We start from the raw sequence: 16,922 nt of genomic DNA, 5'->3' as shown, positions 1-16,922 counted from the left end.
TTCACTCAGAACCATAAATGTGAACCTCTCATAGCACGAAAGAAAAAGTCAGGGAATCACCAATAGTTGAATACATCATTTGGAATTAGGAATATCTGTACAATATTTTGTACTGAGTAGATGTTTCACTAGAAAGTGTAGATGTTCTCCTACTGGAGGAAAAATCAACAACATAATCATTCGTATTCATCCTTTAGGGAAGATGAATATTTGTTCCAAATCACAGAAATCTGATATTTTAGTCCGTACCAACAAACATGGCTGCCTCGAAGGCCGAGTTGCTAATCAGATGGATCTAAACGTCTCTCGTAAACACACAATACATAAACACAAAGGTCTCCACACTTGCAAGGAGCTTGTTAGTTTAGTTAATTTTACCCTCAAGGTAAGAAAACTGGGATGCAGACTGGGAGGCCGCCAATTCAATCCCTGCGCCAACAGATTCAGTTCTGAAGTAACAGTAGCAGCAACGTCGCTCGCCCTTTGCTTATAACCGCCGACATGCCCTTGAGCAAGACTCCAAACCTCCATCTGCTCCAGCAGAACCGTACAATGACCAACGCATCAGACTGTGGCTGTCCTGGGCAGCTTCCAAGTGTAAGTGCTCCAAACTGTCTGAGCGTGGAGCGGGGTGTTGTCGAAACAGGAGCGTTGCTGCTCAGGAAAACCTTCCGTGGATGAATTAAAGTTAAAAATAGGCTTCTTATCCAATATGCATGTCATATAATACTTGATTACCGAGATCTGTGGGAGTTTTGAGCTCCATCTCTCAATGCGGGTCTCATTTCGTTAGAGTTTGAGTCATCAGAATTAGTTAAAACAAAATGGCTCGGCTGCACAGCCCAGAGCAGCGCAGCTATGGGCATGATCTGGCCCTTATCACTAAGCACACTGCACTAAGCTGGATGGGGATCAAGCACTTTTATCTTTGCTGTGCAAACAAACTGTGCAAGAGCAACCCCACATACTAACACTGCGCTTACTGAAAATGATCTGTGGTACATAAAGGTTAAATGTATCTTTTTACCTCTAGCAGCTGGAACATACTGCAAGTTAAGGTGAAGGCAGATGGCTTTGATTAATGTAAAACTCTGTTGACTCTAAGGAGAGATCACTGGAAACTAGGAAAGGCTGTGTTATATGCTTCTTTCATTCCATTCATTTCTGAACACATCTTGTCTTTCAAATGGATGAAGGACTTCTGTTTTGTGGTAGAATAAACACAGATTACTTTGTATGCATCTCTCAGACTGAAGTTTCCTGGAAAGCATACAGAATTTATGCAAACCAGAATTAGAATCAGAAAAAACTCTTCACTGAAACTCAATGTCATGTTTTTCCACACTTTTTTAATTATAGCAATAAAAGCAGATACCTAAAAGCCTGAAACCTCTTCCTAAATTTCACCACTACTTATCTGCACCTTTTTTCTCAATGACTAGCTGTATAGAAATTTGTATTACTTTTACCTTGACTCATGTATATCCTAGCCTTCACTACAGACAGTGGAGAGATGGGATGAGGGAGGACAATGAGCTAGAATTAAAGCAGACACGTTGTAGTTCATGGTTGGCATCTTTACCTCTAAACTTTGGTGTTGGTTCCTGCAGGAAATATAAAGGGATGAAGTGAATGCCTTTTGTGCAGTAAAATGCGAGTCTTTGCGATAAATAAGATTGCTAGTTGAATTTTTCTGAAATACTCAAGCGTAGTAATGTTGTATCCCATCATAATTTGTCTTCAACATCATTGTAGGAAAAATATGAGTCACTCAGACAGGCCTCAAAGCTGAGTGCTCTCACCTAATTAACCTCCACCTGTCAAACTCAACTTTAACATATAAACACATGACTAAGAAATGTTGCTTCCTCATCTGACGTCATGTGCGCGGTGACACTGACCACACAGTGTGTCATCCTCTCCTGTGACGGGAAACCCCGGGCTGCTGATAAGCCAGCTCCACATGTGGGGGTTGTGTTTTATCGAGGGCTTATTAGCACCCAGGTCAGATCTAGGGGAAAACAACCTAAGGAGAGCGAGCTTAAGTCATGCAGCTGTTTGACTGCACAACAACAAGTACCCCGAGCAGCAATTAATTAACAATCTACAGCCAAGTTTGTTTTCCAGCGGCGCTGACAACTCGCCTCCGGAGCAGCTCGCCCAGCTGTCTGGACAATCTATATGTGCGTATTTTAAAATCTCTTTTTTTTTTCTGCAAACTTGTAATTAAATGCGGCACATGGATCAAAACCTGCAAATGTCTTAACGTTCACTTTCAAAATGGCTTCTGTAAACGGAAAGAAAATTGGTCGCAAGGTCACATGACTGCAGCTCGGGGCAACAGTCAGGAGCAGTGGGGCGGCAAATTAAGTATCGAATATTAGGCGCTGCGAAAAAGGTTGCTGTATTCAAAGGAAACAACAGCGACGGCTGTTCGGCTGACACAGGCCACTTCAAGACCAGGGCCGGGGTCCTCAAAGATACAAAGCAAAGTGAATAATGTGACCCCAATGAAATGATTCAGCCCCCACTGAGGCCCCTGCCATCTGTGACATTACGGGTTATGTGTGGGTGGGTGGAGTGTTTGGCCTCGAGCTGAACTAGCTGTGCATCCTGTGCAGCTTCATTACCTCTAAGTCTACTAATATGATTTCTAGAGTAAGATGGGTCAGACTATTTTAACAAATAAAAAAATTTGAATAAGTTAGAACTCGCAAGGATTTACACACTAGAGAGTATCTTTAATTTCATAATTTCTGATTTAGGCCAGAGCAACATCTGTACAAAGCGGTATTCCTTTCCCAGATTATCTCTTTCTGAGAAGTTGCTTGTGTGAGTGTGCTCTAATTTGGTATTTATGCTTTTCATGCTGAGTGACTCTTTTCATCTGAATCCCAATGAGCTATTTTAGGTATGAGCCAAGTTGCATAAGATATTGAGGATATCATTTAAAGGGTAATTGTTCAAAGGCATCGCACGCATCTTGAATTCACGATAAACACACTTGAAGAAACTGCAAGAAGAGAATATTGGCTCAGCGAGCACTGAGTCACAGCTGACCTCTGATCTGCCTGGACTTGATTTCAGCTGAAAATGTGTACTGGAACATTTTGAGAACAAGGGGCATAGTATTTTATTAGATTCATCAGACTGTAGTCAGAAAGCTGAGCTGAGATGGTTCTTTCAATTAGAGATAATGTGCAGCTTTGTTCCTGACCTCTTGCAACTCTATGGTAATTCACCCCTGCTGAAATGGACTTGGGGCTCCTGCAGTCATAATGGTCTCATTTTTGGCCAAGTTTTAATAGGATTACAGAGAGGATACTGATGGCTGTATTGCTTGTTATTTACCACTGAAAGCTGAAAGAATGTGTGGAACTTGGCCTGAGCCAAACCTAAGAGTACATTCAATTGTACAGGCAGAAAACAACCATTACAAAGATATAATTGTGGCAAAGACTTGTAAAAAAGAGAGGCTATTCATTTAGTTCATTTTTTATAAAAAAAAAAAACCTTTTGTAGAATACTTTGTGTTTATGTCAGTATGAATCTAAATACTGAGAGGTGATATTGGATTTCTACTTTTCTGTTTGTCTTTTCTGCATCTTTCGATGTCTTTTTTTTTTTTTTGGCTGATTATGAGCAACGTTGCATAAAGATATGGTATAAAGCCCTGAATTGTTCATCACTTGCGCACCAAAAGTTAACAGAACAGATTTCAGCTGGCATGCACAGTTAGATAAATGCTAAGTGTGTGGCAGAGACAGATTTCTGCAAGGTAGCCGACTGTAGTTGCAAAGCACTCCCTCTTTTGTCATTTCATGGTAGAGAGCCAAGAGACTGACAAAAGCTCTGGCAAATCCAAAAACACAGCACACGGTGCAAAAGGAAAAAATAATAATAATAATCATAATGCGCCAGAGCCAGATTCTGAAATTCTTGACCAAAAGGCTTCAAGCCTCCGGCCATAACACCTTGATGGGGGCACGCCCAGCATCTGTCAGGGGGCAGAGTTTCACTCAACAGTGATTAAAATGTTGAAGTCAACTAACAAGGCTTTGACTTCAATGTTAAGCAAAGCCCTGCTGTCCAGCTTTTTTTTAAAGGTGCGTATGTCCCCTTATTTAGGTGAACTTGGCACATATAGTTTAATATACTACAGAATAGCCATCAGCTAATGGTGGTTTTACTGTTACATGAACGAGTTCAAAGGTAAAGCTTAGAATTTTAAAGGCTTACTGTGTGTTTTCAAAGCCTTTTCCGAAGGTGAACTGATAAAAATGTGAGTTTTTTTAGACCAAGATTGTGGCAATAAACATTTCTCTGCACCAATGAACAATAAAGTGAATGACATTTACACACTCAGTCAGCAACTGATCTGCAACACAGTCAGCAAAACTGCTTATGCAACCATCCAGGACTGGGCATTTACCGAGGCGCCAGAACCCCCGTGTTTAGCCGCAGGGCTGCACAAACGCTCTGAATGCAAACCTAAACAATACAAGCATACACAAGTAAAAACTGACCATCAGTCAGAGATGTCAAAAGGGCAATTACACCAAAAATGCAAGTGCATCAGGAAATCCTGCTGGTGTCACTGCTGATCTGAGGACAGCCACTGAGATAAGGATGTCAAAAAGGTGCGTTGCACATCATCCCGCTAAAGACAATTAGAGAAAAGCCTCTCCCTCTTATATCTCATTGTGCGCTGACCCAAAGGGCAGTCCAGGGAGGCTCATTTACAAACCTGCTTGTGCAGATAAAACAATGCTTATTCTCACCTGCAGCTGAATGTGACTCAGCTATTATCAGGAGGGATCCTTGAAAAAGAGGTGGGAGGCGCCGGGGTTTGAATGCTGAGCGAGGAGCTGAAGGGATCATTTACAGCCAGTTGCCATACATCCTCCCTCTCCCCCTCAGTACAGCCCCTTTCCCTGTCCCCTGATAGGTCGATTAATCATTCTGTCACAGAGACAGTGACCCAATCTGCATGTAAGGCTGTGTAGAGAAAATGTGACAGAGCAGAGGGCTTCTGCAGCACTGCAGAGAGGCATTTTGTTTCTAAAAGGGGAAATATGTAAAGATGGAGCGTACAATGCAAGATTTGTTTTCAACTTCCTTTACAGCTGCATTGAACTGGCAGCGTTCCATCTTGGGCAATCTGGTTCAGAGTTAGCTGTAACAATGATAGCTCTGTATGGTGAACATACAGGCAAAAACAAAAGAGCTTCAACAACAAGTCAAAAAAGCTACAGTCAGTCGAAAGTTATTCAGTGTTTTAGGTATTCTAATGCATAAAATACCAACATTTATTGATTCCTGCCTCGCATACATTGGGAGTAGCTACATAATATATATAATAGTAAATCAAACATGCTTCAGCTGCGGCCTGTTGGTCAAACAAAACAAGAAGGATATCATTGTGGGTTCTGGGAAGCTGTGATGGCCCCTTTTTTCTGTACTCATTTTACATTTTCTTGGTGAAATTATTAAAAAAGCAAAATAAAATAATTTGCAAATGATTATAGAATAGATAATAAAAAAAAATGTGAGTAGTAGTTGCAAACCTACTTAGATTAGGACAAAGATTGGAGAGGAAAACCAGAAACCAGATCTATCTTACAGCACCTCTTTAAAAGTTCTGATAGGAGGAGATTCCCCTGTTCTTGTTCTTGATGCTAAGCTAAGGCTACTGTTTATAGTCTAATATAACTGCCAGAGGTGCATTTCCTAAAAAGTCAAACTAATCAATTTACATATATGTATGCAACTTTCCACGTAGCTAATCTCAGTGTAAATTCAAAGATTTTGCTGGAACATTGTAGGCACACACATAAAACAACTCCAGTATGATGAAACGCACTGAAAATGTTTTACTCCTTCTCTACGGCAGTGTTTCCCCGCTCTGTGATGCTCTCCCTGACCATCACAAATCCTTGCCTTCAACATGACGAAAAGCTGGCAGGAATCTCACAACAACAACTGGTATGTATGTTTTTCTCCCTGTAAAGATTAAATAGAGGTGAAATTGCCCCGTCAGCACAGCAGGATGCTGTGACTAGTGACAGCATCTGACCGTTTAACACTGAAGCTCTCTGCCATCGTCTGCCAGCAACACACACCATCACATGGGCTGGGGCCAAGACTGGGAAGGCTCAGCTCTCACCTGGAGTGAGAAGCTGACAGCAGCTGAGCAATCACAGTGCTAGTTGTGTTAATGTGTCAGAGCAAAAACCACTGACTCACTCTTTGAGTCCACCGTGGCTGGCGTTGTCGTTTTAAACATCGTGCTGCGTGTGAATGCTTTAATATATGAGCTTAGAGGGAATATTTCACCCGCATGAAGCAGCAAAAAGTTGGAAAAAACAATGTTTTGAGTGCAAGAGGGCACACCCACTCCACTGTGGGATGGGATGCAAGCTGCACAGTTAGAATAAAAACCTCTTTTCTTTCTCTTTCGTCTTTGAGCAGTTCCCGCATTTGGGCACCAGCTGTCTTCTTGGAGGGAGCCAACAGGAAAAAAAGAAATAAGATTGGTGAACTTCAAAGCTTCCTCTCATTTTTCTGGTTATGTATGAGAGACTCGGAGAGTATTTCTTAGTGTGGGAGCCACTGGGAGCGGCTGCCTGAGGTACGGACTTAATGAGCCTGCCTGAATGTTTTAGAGCCTGACAAAAAAGAACCTTCAGAGCATGCTCAGTATCAAATAGTCTCCTGCACTCTGGATGTTGAAGAAGTAAACATCTATATGGGCACAGTACATGCTAATCTGTATGTACATACAACGTGATCCTTCACATCCTCCACTGTGCGTTTGTTTACTATACTTCTGAAACCTGAACAATCATGTGACCACTTCAAATGCAAGCCATTGACTGCCTGTGATAATTACAACACCAGATTCCCTGGGGAGAGAGCAAACCTGGTTTGTATTTCTAGATGTTACCTCAGGACACAATGCCCTATGAAGACAGAAGAATAAATAAATAACTCTCTTTGTGCACAAGATAAAAACTGTGTTACAATAGGACTTATTTGGAAACTGATGGTTCTCACTGGACTAAAAACCTCAGCCTCTTAGTGACACTATAACTATTTGTAATCAGTTTGTGATAATGAATTTGAATGAAATTTGATTGAATAACTCTGTGGTGCTAACGATAGGCCCAATGCAGATTTGCAAGAATCAGCATTTGGCATTAAAACGTTGAAGCATCTTAAGATAGGTTTTGTCCTTGGTACTGTCACCTCGGTGCTGCCTGTGCTATATGTCCCATGAGAGACAGCAGAAAAAAGAGCATCCTGCAGCACTTTATGAAATCCCCACCCCTCTCTCTATACTCCTCAGCACAACTGTCAGCCTCTTTTTTTTGTCTGACTACTCAGTCCCAAAAGATAAAGAGCACCGGGGCTTGTGTCTGTTTTGTTACGTTACAGATAAAATACAATAGACCTGAGGTTTTTTTCAGTGTAATGGGCTGTTTTTGGCTCCACTTGGCTGTTTCTCAGTGTTCAGGGAGGTTGTGAGAGATGCCGGTGGAGCTAAAGGGGTAAGCAGAGCATCTGTCAGCAGGGCAGCCTCCTGGACACTCTCCAGGAAAGAGGTACTACACCCACAAGGAAAGCTAAATGAGGCATGATCAATGAGAATCAATCTAGATCCGGAGATGTAACCCTCCGTCTAAAAATTCTCGCAACAGTCCCTGACGTGGAATAATAACAGATTGCACACAAATTGCACGAAGGTGCATACCATAACTAGGTCCTGGGGCAGATCAGGACTCAAAAGATGCTTTGTATTCTCTTCACAAGGCTTAAGAATTAGCTTGGAGTAAAGTTAGGACCACATGCACCTGAAAGTAACATGCACACGACACCTGCATTATGGTAAAACCACCTAAAAAAAAACAGAAATGCAGCAGCAGGTAAAAATAATCCTTCACTACAGCAACAACCAGCAGCCAATAACTCCATTCCAGATTCCTCAAAGGAAGTGCTCGAGCAACGCTGAGAGGAGAGTTGAAATGCACCCTTACCAGCACTACCGTAATTCCGTAATCCTGTTCTTCACAACAGGCAAACCCATTCACCAAACAGGCACTTAGGGTTAATGTTACAGTGCCTTAATAACGTCTCTCGACCGCTCTCCCATCAGCACCAGAAACTGCAGTCCTCCTCGCACTGTTTCCACTGCAGCAATACTTGTTCTCCTGTACACACACACACACTCTCTCTCAGTCATTCTCTCTGTGACTACCCCCACCTCTGTTCCTCACAATCCCCTCCTCCTCTCCCTCTCTCCACTCTTCCTATCTCGTTCACCGAAAGGAACCCCCCCCTCCTTTCACCTCTCCCTTCCCCTTGCTTTCTCTCCATCTTCCATCTCTCCCCTCCGCTCCAGCACTCGCTGTTCGGACGGCTGATTTGTGATGCTGCTCACAAGGTGCTGTATGCAGCAATCTGTGCCCCAATGCATGAGGGCAATCCAAAAGCATCCATATGCTCTGCTGTTCGACCGGCACCTACACCCTCGTTCAGGCAGTACTGCTGCTGCTGGGGGACTCCGTGGGGCTCAGATATGTTCCTGAGCTCACGAGGCTGCAGCTGTGCGGAGACTGAAGGGGGACGTAAAAAGGCAAAAAAAGAAGACAATGACATGCTACAGATGACACCTCTAGATAACGGGACAAAGACAAACAAGAAGCCTGTTATTTGCTTTGTGCTTACTGCAGCAGTAGTTTGCTACTTTGGCTCTCATGCCATGTCTGTCCATTAATCTGATTTATGTCTTTGGATTTGCACCACTCTCACTGTCAACAAGGAGGCTTTTAATCTGCAATATTTGCAGGATATGTATGTGTGTGTGTATATGTATGTGTGTATGTATGTATATAACATGGCCACGCTTACATAAGCTTATATGGTTTATAAGCCTTTTGCTGACCAACCAATTTTCACCTTTTTCACACTGCTTTATATAAGCTTCTGAAGCTCGATAAAGAGGATTTTTCCTCGTCTTAATGATTCAGAGTGTAAATACTGCGAAATTGTCACGATGCCACGCAGACCCCTTAGCCCACACTACTTTTTTCCCCCACCTTACAGTTGCCGTATTATTGTGTAAATCTGCTTATTTAATGACAAGATGTGACGCATGCTTTCGCTGAACACCAATGGTGAACCAGACAGTTTGGAGCCCTCGGGGTATTGCTGCGTGTCACAGAGAATGATCGTCGTCCCCTAAGTGAATCACCCACCTTATTGGCCAGCGATGAGCACTTGAACCAAAAATCCATAATGTCTCAATCAGTAAAAATGGAAGGTAGAGAAAAGAGGGAGACAGCTTTTTTTTTTTTTTTTTGTAATTTCAAAGTATACAACTGTAGAGGGAGGAATGCAATTCATTCCCTGTCTGTGGCGATGCCGTTTCTCAGTGTTGGGTCAAGGAAGCAATATACAGTATGGTTTTCTTTTGAATTAGAAGTGATCTGTTAATTGGAGGTGAAATGAAGCTACCCCAGTGATATTCTCATAAAGAAAAATGAGCACAGTACTTCTCTGCACATCTTGGTACAGTCTATATATCACCACCCAGAATTTCTAGGTTTTAAAGTGCACAAACTTTATTATGTTATATTATTTTATATATTTATTAATGCCATTGAAGGCCCCAATATGTTAGTCTGTAACTAAATGCTTTCCAACTTCCCTTCACTGTCTGTTGCACTCGGCAAAAATCTCATTTATTCCTACAACTTCAAAAACATCTCGTGAATGTACAGCTTTAATTAGCAAGTTTTGTTTATGGAGAGAGTGATTTACTTAGTAATAACTTAATAAAGTAATTTATTAACCAGCTAGGTACTAAAGTTTTTTGCAAGCAATAAGTCAAGTTAATTGCACATTTGTTGGGAACTGTGTTCAGCTGCTGATTGATTTGGTGTAAGTGAGTTTTTACAGCAGCAGGACAGTGAATGTGGGATTGATTTAAAATAACTACTCATGTAATGAAGGGACAAGCCACTCAGGGTGGCTCACTGATGTGTTTTTAATAGTTTCTGGACAACAATAAATCTCCAGAGTGCGAGATACAAAGCCTCAGCTCCATAGACAGAACTTGTTTGAAGGATCACTTAATTTTTTTTACAGGATATGTTGGCAGAAAATGCAGAATATTGCCTGTAAGATCACAGAGACACAACAAAACCCAGAGGGTGGCTGCCTCAGCTCTTCCTGCAGCTCCCCGCCTCCATATTGTTTTGTGTAGGGTGAAAGTAAAATGGCAGCCTTCCACTGCAATTTGGACTCAACAGCTCAATAGTTTCCACTCCCTCTGTATATATAAATGCAGTGACATTTAGGTCTTGCTGTTGAATCCATGAAATTTAGCCAACCCTGTATTCCTTTGTGCACTCTTTTCCACATTGTATGGGATATCTTACAGCCCAGTGCCCTGAAACAAAAGCAGGTGTGATTCAGTGTCTGAGTGGGAACAGGATATTGATCCGACCAAGATTCATAGCATTCTGGGTAAACCCATAGTGAGCAACCCTGGCAACTTTCCCATGAGACATGAAACACAGAAGGATGCTGATTTGTAGCGACAGATGACTAGTATGAATGCTCCCATCATACTTTTATGCTGCTGACGATGGCTGTCACAGCAGATTCTGAACACACTCATAATCTAGTAATCATCTGCATAATTTCAATGAATAAGAAGTGAAAAAAAGAGAAAATAAATCCATCAGACCTTTCTTTGAACTAAACAGGCCAAGTCTCCGGAGAAATTCTGTGCAACATAGAATACATATTTAATAAGGCGTGCGTGTTGTGGAGACTAACTGCATGGAGCTTACAGCCACGTATTAAAAGCGGCAATGACGATGAATACTTTAAAATACGAGCCTAGACACAATGGAAGGCAGTAAAATGCACTACTTGGCTTCGTCTATAATATCCCATTCACCACAAGAGCTGGGCAATGTGGCTGATTAAATCCCAATAATAATTAAATCCTAATTTTATTTCAGTCGATGTAATTGCTAATTATTGCCAATTCATACATTTTTATTAAAGGCAAATCCCAACACTTCAATGAAAAACTCACATATAAAGCAATTGACACAACAATAAACAATAAATGAGGATAAAAGAATGATTTCACCCTCGTATGTATAAAATAAAGAAAGCAAGTACAACCTGGAGGCACTTGGAGGACGATAAGGGCAAAGCTGCTCTATCACTAGAAGGTTAAAGTTAATAATAACTGGCCATGACTGAGTATCATTTGACGGAGACCCACATGTCAGCCTCTCCACATGCACCCCAACATAAAGTCCACCCTTGGAGCAGGCCACCAGGATTGTGCCACTTAGATGAAGGTGGTGGGGGACTTAGCTGTTTTTAAGATGGTCCAAAGCTTGCTTCACTAGGGGCCCATGCTCCAACACAGGAAGTCTGCAAGTGGGGACGGGGTTGAGGAGAGGCCGAGGCGACTACAGACTAGCGTGCCTTGGATAACCTGCATGACTGCCATGCTAGAGAATGATGGAGGGCGACGGAGCTCTATTATTAAGGTATGACAGGCTGCTTATGAACCAGAGAGTTCTTGGAGTTTGTTCATGGAACTAACTTATGCTTCGCATAATACAATTAAGTGAAGCTATCGCACATCCTATCAAACAGTTTTCTTATTGCTATCAATAAAATGTCTATTGCTCGTACAGTAGATTATCATTTTAGCGCCTTGGTTTATGCAGCACCACGTGTTTTTCTGTGCAACAATAAAAGCTGTAGTGTGGCTGTTTTCTCTCCCCCTTCTGGCAGTGAGAATGATTACACAAACACTGTCAACCTACGCTTATAACATATGCCTACAGGGTGTGTTCTTTACAGGGTAATCCTTCCTTTGAATGTCAAGTTCCATTTATATCTGGAGCATCAGAAACTTTTTTTGAATGCTTCCTAGACTCCACTATATACCTCAAGTTGCTGTTGTCTACGCCATCTCCATTGCCACAATTGCTACACTCCTCAGCTCTGGCAAACTAGTCATTGACGGTTGGTGTAAATGTATCTCTACTGGTGCACCAATGTGTCAATGTCCCCACAGACACCAGACTAAAACTCTGGTACATTGTGAAATACATAGAGATTTACTTGCATTTTACTCACCATTGCACAAACTCAATTGAAAAGGGCCTGAATGTAACAAGTCCTTCACTCTACCTTTATAGTCACGTGGCCTTACAGTGGCTCTTAAAGACAACATTAGGGGAAGTGATGAGCCTAATTTGGATAAGCAGCAACTTCACAGATATCTTCGCTTGCCCATTAAGTCTTATCGTTGTTACTGGCCTTTTCGTGCTTGTTTATCCAGGTTAAGCCCATCACTCCCTATAATGTCCTGAGGCACGTCCGGTGTACCATTTTTCTTTCTGCACGTGTTTTCCCTATTTGCATGTGTTTGGTATTTCTTGCATTTAGAGTGTGTTTCCCCTTAATGTTTTTGTGCTTTATTTGGTTGTTATAATTTTGCCCTTAGGGGCCACTGTAGCACCTCAACAGGGAAAGTAGAAAATAGAAGGAAAAAAGCCCATATGACAGCATCTAGTGTTTCTCCTTATCGATGGTAGTCTCAAGATTTATGTTTGTGGATGCTTTAACCGTGAAGCAGTGAAATATGGTTGCTGCTGCTGCCTCATCTTCCAATCTTTTTAGTGACTGCAGCCATCATGTTCGTGCGGTAAATAGCGTACGCTGTGGCTGGCAGTCAAGGATTAGATCTGGTTCTATATCTGTGGTGCTGCAGATGTGAGGAGGTGCAACAATGCAATACTTTGCGCTTCATTGTGTTGGCTCATTTTAGATCTGGCAGAGTGAGAGGGAAATCTCATTGCTAGAGCCATGTTTCCATAATGTGCCTCCATACTGCTGTAAAGAAAGTGTCATAATGTGTGTGCTCCTGTAGGTGCATATACAGCAGGTGAAGATTATTGTTTAGGACTAAACAGCACATTTTGAGTCTGTTTCAGTAGCTGCAGTTTTAAAAAAAATTGCATAAATCATGACACATTATTTGTTATTTTATCAAACAGATGGAGGCATAAAATTAGAAGTGCAACAATTACTGTGTCGTTCTAAACATCTTTTCAGATGACATAATACACTGCGCAAAAATAAAGGGAACACCTAAATAACACAATGTAACGCCAAGTCAATCACACTTCTGTGAAATCAACCTGTCCAGTTAGGAAGCAACACTTATTGTGAATCAATTTCACCTGCTGTTGTGCAAATGGAGCAGACATCAGGTGGAAATGAGAGGCAGTTAGCAAGACAACCCCTATAAAGGAGTGGTTCTGCAGGTGATGACCACAGACCATGTCCCTGTTCTCGTCCTTTCTGGCTGATGTTTTGGTCACTTTTGCATTTTGTCAGTGCTCTCACCCCTAGAGGTAGCATGAAGCGTGTCTACAACCCACAGAAGTTGCTCAGGTAGTGCAGCTCATCCAGGATGGCACATCAATGTGAGCTGTGGCAGGAAGGTTTGCTGTGTCTCTCAGCACAGTGTCCAGAGCCTGGAGGAGATACCAGGAGACAGGCCAGCCCACCAGGAGACATGGAGGGGGCCGTAGGAGGGCAACAACTCAGTAGCAGGACCACGACCTCCTCCTTTGTGCAGGAGGACCAGGAGGAGCTCTGCCAGAGCCCTGCAGAATGACCTCCAGCAGGCCACTAATATGCATGTTTCTGCTCAAACTGTCAGAAACAGACTCCATGAGGTGGTATGAGCGCCCAGCGTCCACCAGTGGGGCTTGTGCTTTACAGCCCAACACCATGCAGGGAGATTGGCATTTGCCAGAGAACACCAAGATCGGCAGATTCGCCATTGGTGCCCTGTGCTCTTCACGGCTGAAAGCAGGTTCACACTGAGCACATGTGACAGAGTCTGGAGACGCCGTGGAGAACGTTCTGCCGCCTGCAACATCCTCCAGTATGACCAGTTTGGTGGTAGGTCAGTCATGGTGTGGGGAGGCCTTTCTTTGGAGGGATGCACAGCCCTCCATGGGCTAGCCAGAGGTACCCTGACTGCCATTAGGTACCAGGATGACATCCTCAGACCCACTGTGAGACCATATGCTGGTGCAGTGGGCCCTGGGTTCCTTCTGATGCATGACAATGCTCGGCCTCATGTGGCTGAAGTGTGTCAGCACTTCCTGCATGATGCATGCATTGGTGTTATGGACTGGCCTGCCCATTCCCCAGACCTGAATCCAATTGAGCACATCTAGGACATCGTGTCTCGTTCCATCCACCAACACCATGCCAGGAGTTGACTGATGCTTTAATGCAGGTCTGGGAGAAGATCTCTCAGGAGAACATCTGCCACCTCATCAGGAGCATGCCCAGGCATTTTAGGAAAGTCATACAGGCACATGGACACCACATACACTACTGAGCCTCATTTTGACTTGTCTTGAGGAATTTCCACTGAAGTTGGATCAGCCTGTAATGTGATTTTCCACTTTTATTTTGAGTATGATTCCAAATCCAGACCTCAATGGGATAATCATTCTGATTTACATTGATCATTTTTACGTTATTTTGTTCCCAACGCATTCCACTATGTAATGAATAAAGATTTTCAACTGGAACACTTCATTCATTGAGATCTGGGATGTGTTATTAAAGTGTTCCCTTTATTTTTTTGAGCAGTGTATTTAAAGGAGTTATAAGCTATTATCAGTATTTTTATATTAACAGTTTATTACATCACTGTATGTTTTCTCACCTCAATGGAGCCTTTCGGGATCACTTTGCTCAATGTTCTATGTCCAATTCATCAATCATAGCCCCATTTTCACCCATGGAAGGTCACTGTTTGGGGAAAACAACTCTCAAAAACAACTGTATGCTACAAGTTCAGCACCAAACTCCAGACAGATGTGGTTAGCAGCTAGCTGGTGAAACATCTAGCACATAAATAGTAATAGATGCCCTTCAGACGTGAGTGTGTCTGCTGAATGTATGAATAAGCAACTGAACAATTTTAAAGATAGGTCAGCTTACAGCTAGGTTATGATGCTAACAAAAATTTAGAAACTAAGCAGTAAAAACTTTTTATTCCCCTGTGGCGAATGACTCAAACCTTAAATCAGGCTGAATTTATATATCTTTCGCCCTCTGTTGTGGAAAAATACATAAAATATACATGTATACAGTATCATTACACATTTAGTAAAAGCTCCTACTGACTAATGCTGCTGCATATTCACACAACTAATCGTGTAGCACCAGTCCCCGGGGTATGAATTCTCATTCAGTTGATGTTGAGCTGATCAATGTTAATAACAATGAGGCTGACACAGGGCAGTGAGGGCTGAATAATGGCAGATGGACAGAGCCAGTATAAAAGCAGCAGCCAGTAACCGTCCTTCCAGGCGTGGCTGTTGTCCGCTGGGCTTTATTAGCTTTCTGTAGCCCCCTGCAACACTGGAGCTTCCATCACTCATGGAAATGACTCTGATTAATCAGCTGGAGTGCTGGAGTGTGCAGGGTGTGCTAGAGACTGGCGCACAAAGAGCAAATCCTACAGTAAATCATGCTTGTTCACAGTGGGCTGCACCTTCATCTTCACCACGCCTTTCCTGCTCACTACACACTGCAGTGGGCTCCCTCCTCCCTGGCACATGCAAAGCTTTTCTAAGAACAGATGGGAGTGCGGGGAAAACCCAACACACAACGTTTCATGCTGACATCTAGTGGAGTCCAAAACATGTGATGACACAGGGCTCAAATGTATTTACATATTCTGTAGTAATGTACTGGTTTCATTTTTGGATTGTGCCCCAAAACATTCTTCTGATATTAACTGCGCGTGACATGAAAACAGCTAATTAATTTCTACCCCATAAATAATCTGCGCAAATTTCTTTACAGGTCAAGTATTGCTTCACCCCATAGCTGATCAGAGTGTTATATTACTGGACAGTTTCAGAAAAGCATCCAGCCATGGACAGCCTACCATCTGGGTCATGCCTTCGGTAGACAGTAAGGGCACAGAGGCAAGCTGGATTTCTGAAATGACGAGGAATGGATGCTATTTCTGAGAGGGGGAGCTGCAGAGGATGGAGGGATGGAACAATGTGCAGTGATCTGTCTCTGCTTAAAAAGGACGGTCACAGCAATGATTGCGGACCGCTCTGATGAAGTGGAGAATCCCCCCCCCCCTCCCCCCAACCCCCCCCTCCTCCTCCTCCCGTCGTTCTCTATCTGACAACCTTTACGTGAACAGAAATCTCTCTGAGCCTCGACTCATGTAGTCAAGCACACAGTGTCTTTGCTGGTGACATACTTACAGCCAAAATCTCAAATCTTGAAGAGTGGCTGGAGGTAATCACAGTGAGAGCGTTGTCAGTCAGAAACCCTGTAAGAGAAAAGACAACATGAACTCAGAGAGGCACATCTACTCTATAGGTGAAAGAAGCATCTATATTGCCTTCCTTATAAGCTGTCTTTCTCACTTATTTAACTGAAATTTAAGATGAATTTGATTTCCAACTTTAACTGAAGCTTAATCCTTTCTGGACTGCTGTGTGGGATTTAAACTGCTATGTGTATCATTTCAAGATAATCCACGGCATTACACCACACCCCATGAACACCCGGCGTTATTAGCGTTCCTGAACTGCACACTACAGAACCTTTCTATAGCAAATATCATTTTATGGCAAAGAAAGAACATTGATGTCTGTCCTCCGCTCACACAAACAAGTTGATATATGCCTGAATCGCTTTTCATCCACAGAGCCGCAGGTCAAATGAATTATCACTGACAGCTATCCGTTGCACACTACTGCTCACCAGTTATTGAATTAGCCGCCTAATGAATGTCTATTTGAAAAACACGGAGCTTA

The 16,922-nt window shown here is 42.7% G+C and overlaps 1 protein-coding gene across 2 annotated transcripts in view; it reads right to left on the bottom strand.

The window, feature by feature from the left end:
* Nucleotides 1–16,434, bottom strand: part of LOC103355228 (synaptotagmin-2-like) — a 37,578-nt gene extending 21,144 nt beyond the window's left edge. Inside the window, exon 1 of one of the 2 annotated variants that reach the window (XM_008278941.1) lies at nt 16,365–16,434. The gene's annotated coding sequence lies outside the window, so the exon portion shown is untranslated. Of the gene's footprint in view, nt 1–8,036; nt 8,205–16,364 lie in introns of those variants that run through there. The other variant, XM_008278932.1, reaches the window with a different exon arrangement.
* Nucleotides 16,435–16,922: the final 488 nt, after the last annotated feature.

The sequence above is a fragment of the Stegastes partitus genome, unplaced genomic scaffold (genome assembly GCF_000690725.1).
Source record: "Stegastes partitus isolate 25-593 unplaced genomic scaffold, Stegastes_partitus-1.0.2 Scaffold4, whole genome shotgun sequence".
Classification (NCBI taxonomy): Eukaryota; Metazoa; Chordata; class Actinopteri; family Pomacentridae; genus Stegastes; species Stegastes partitus.
Note: the sequence above shows the minus strand (reverse complement) of the source record. Positions and strands in the feature narration are given on the sequence as shown.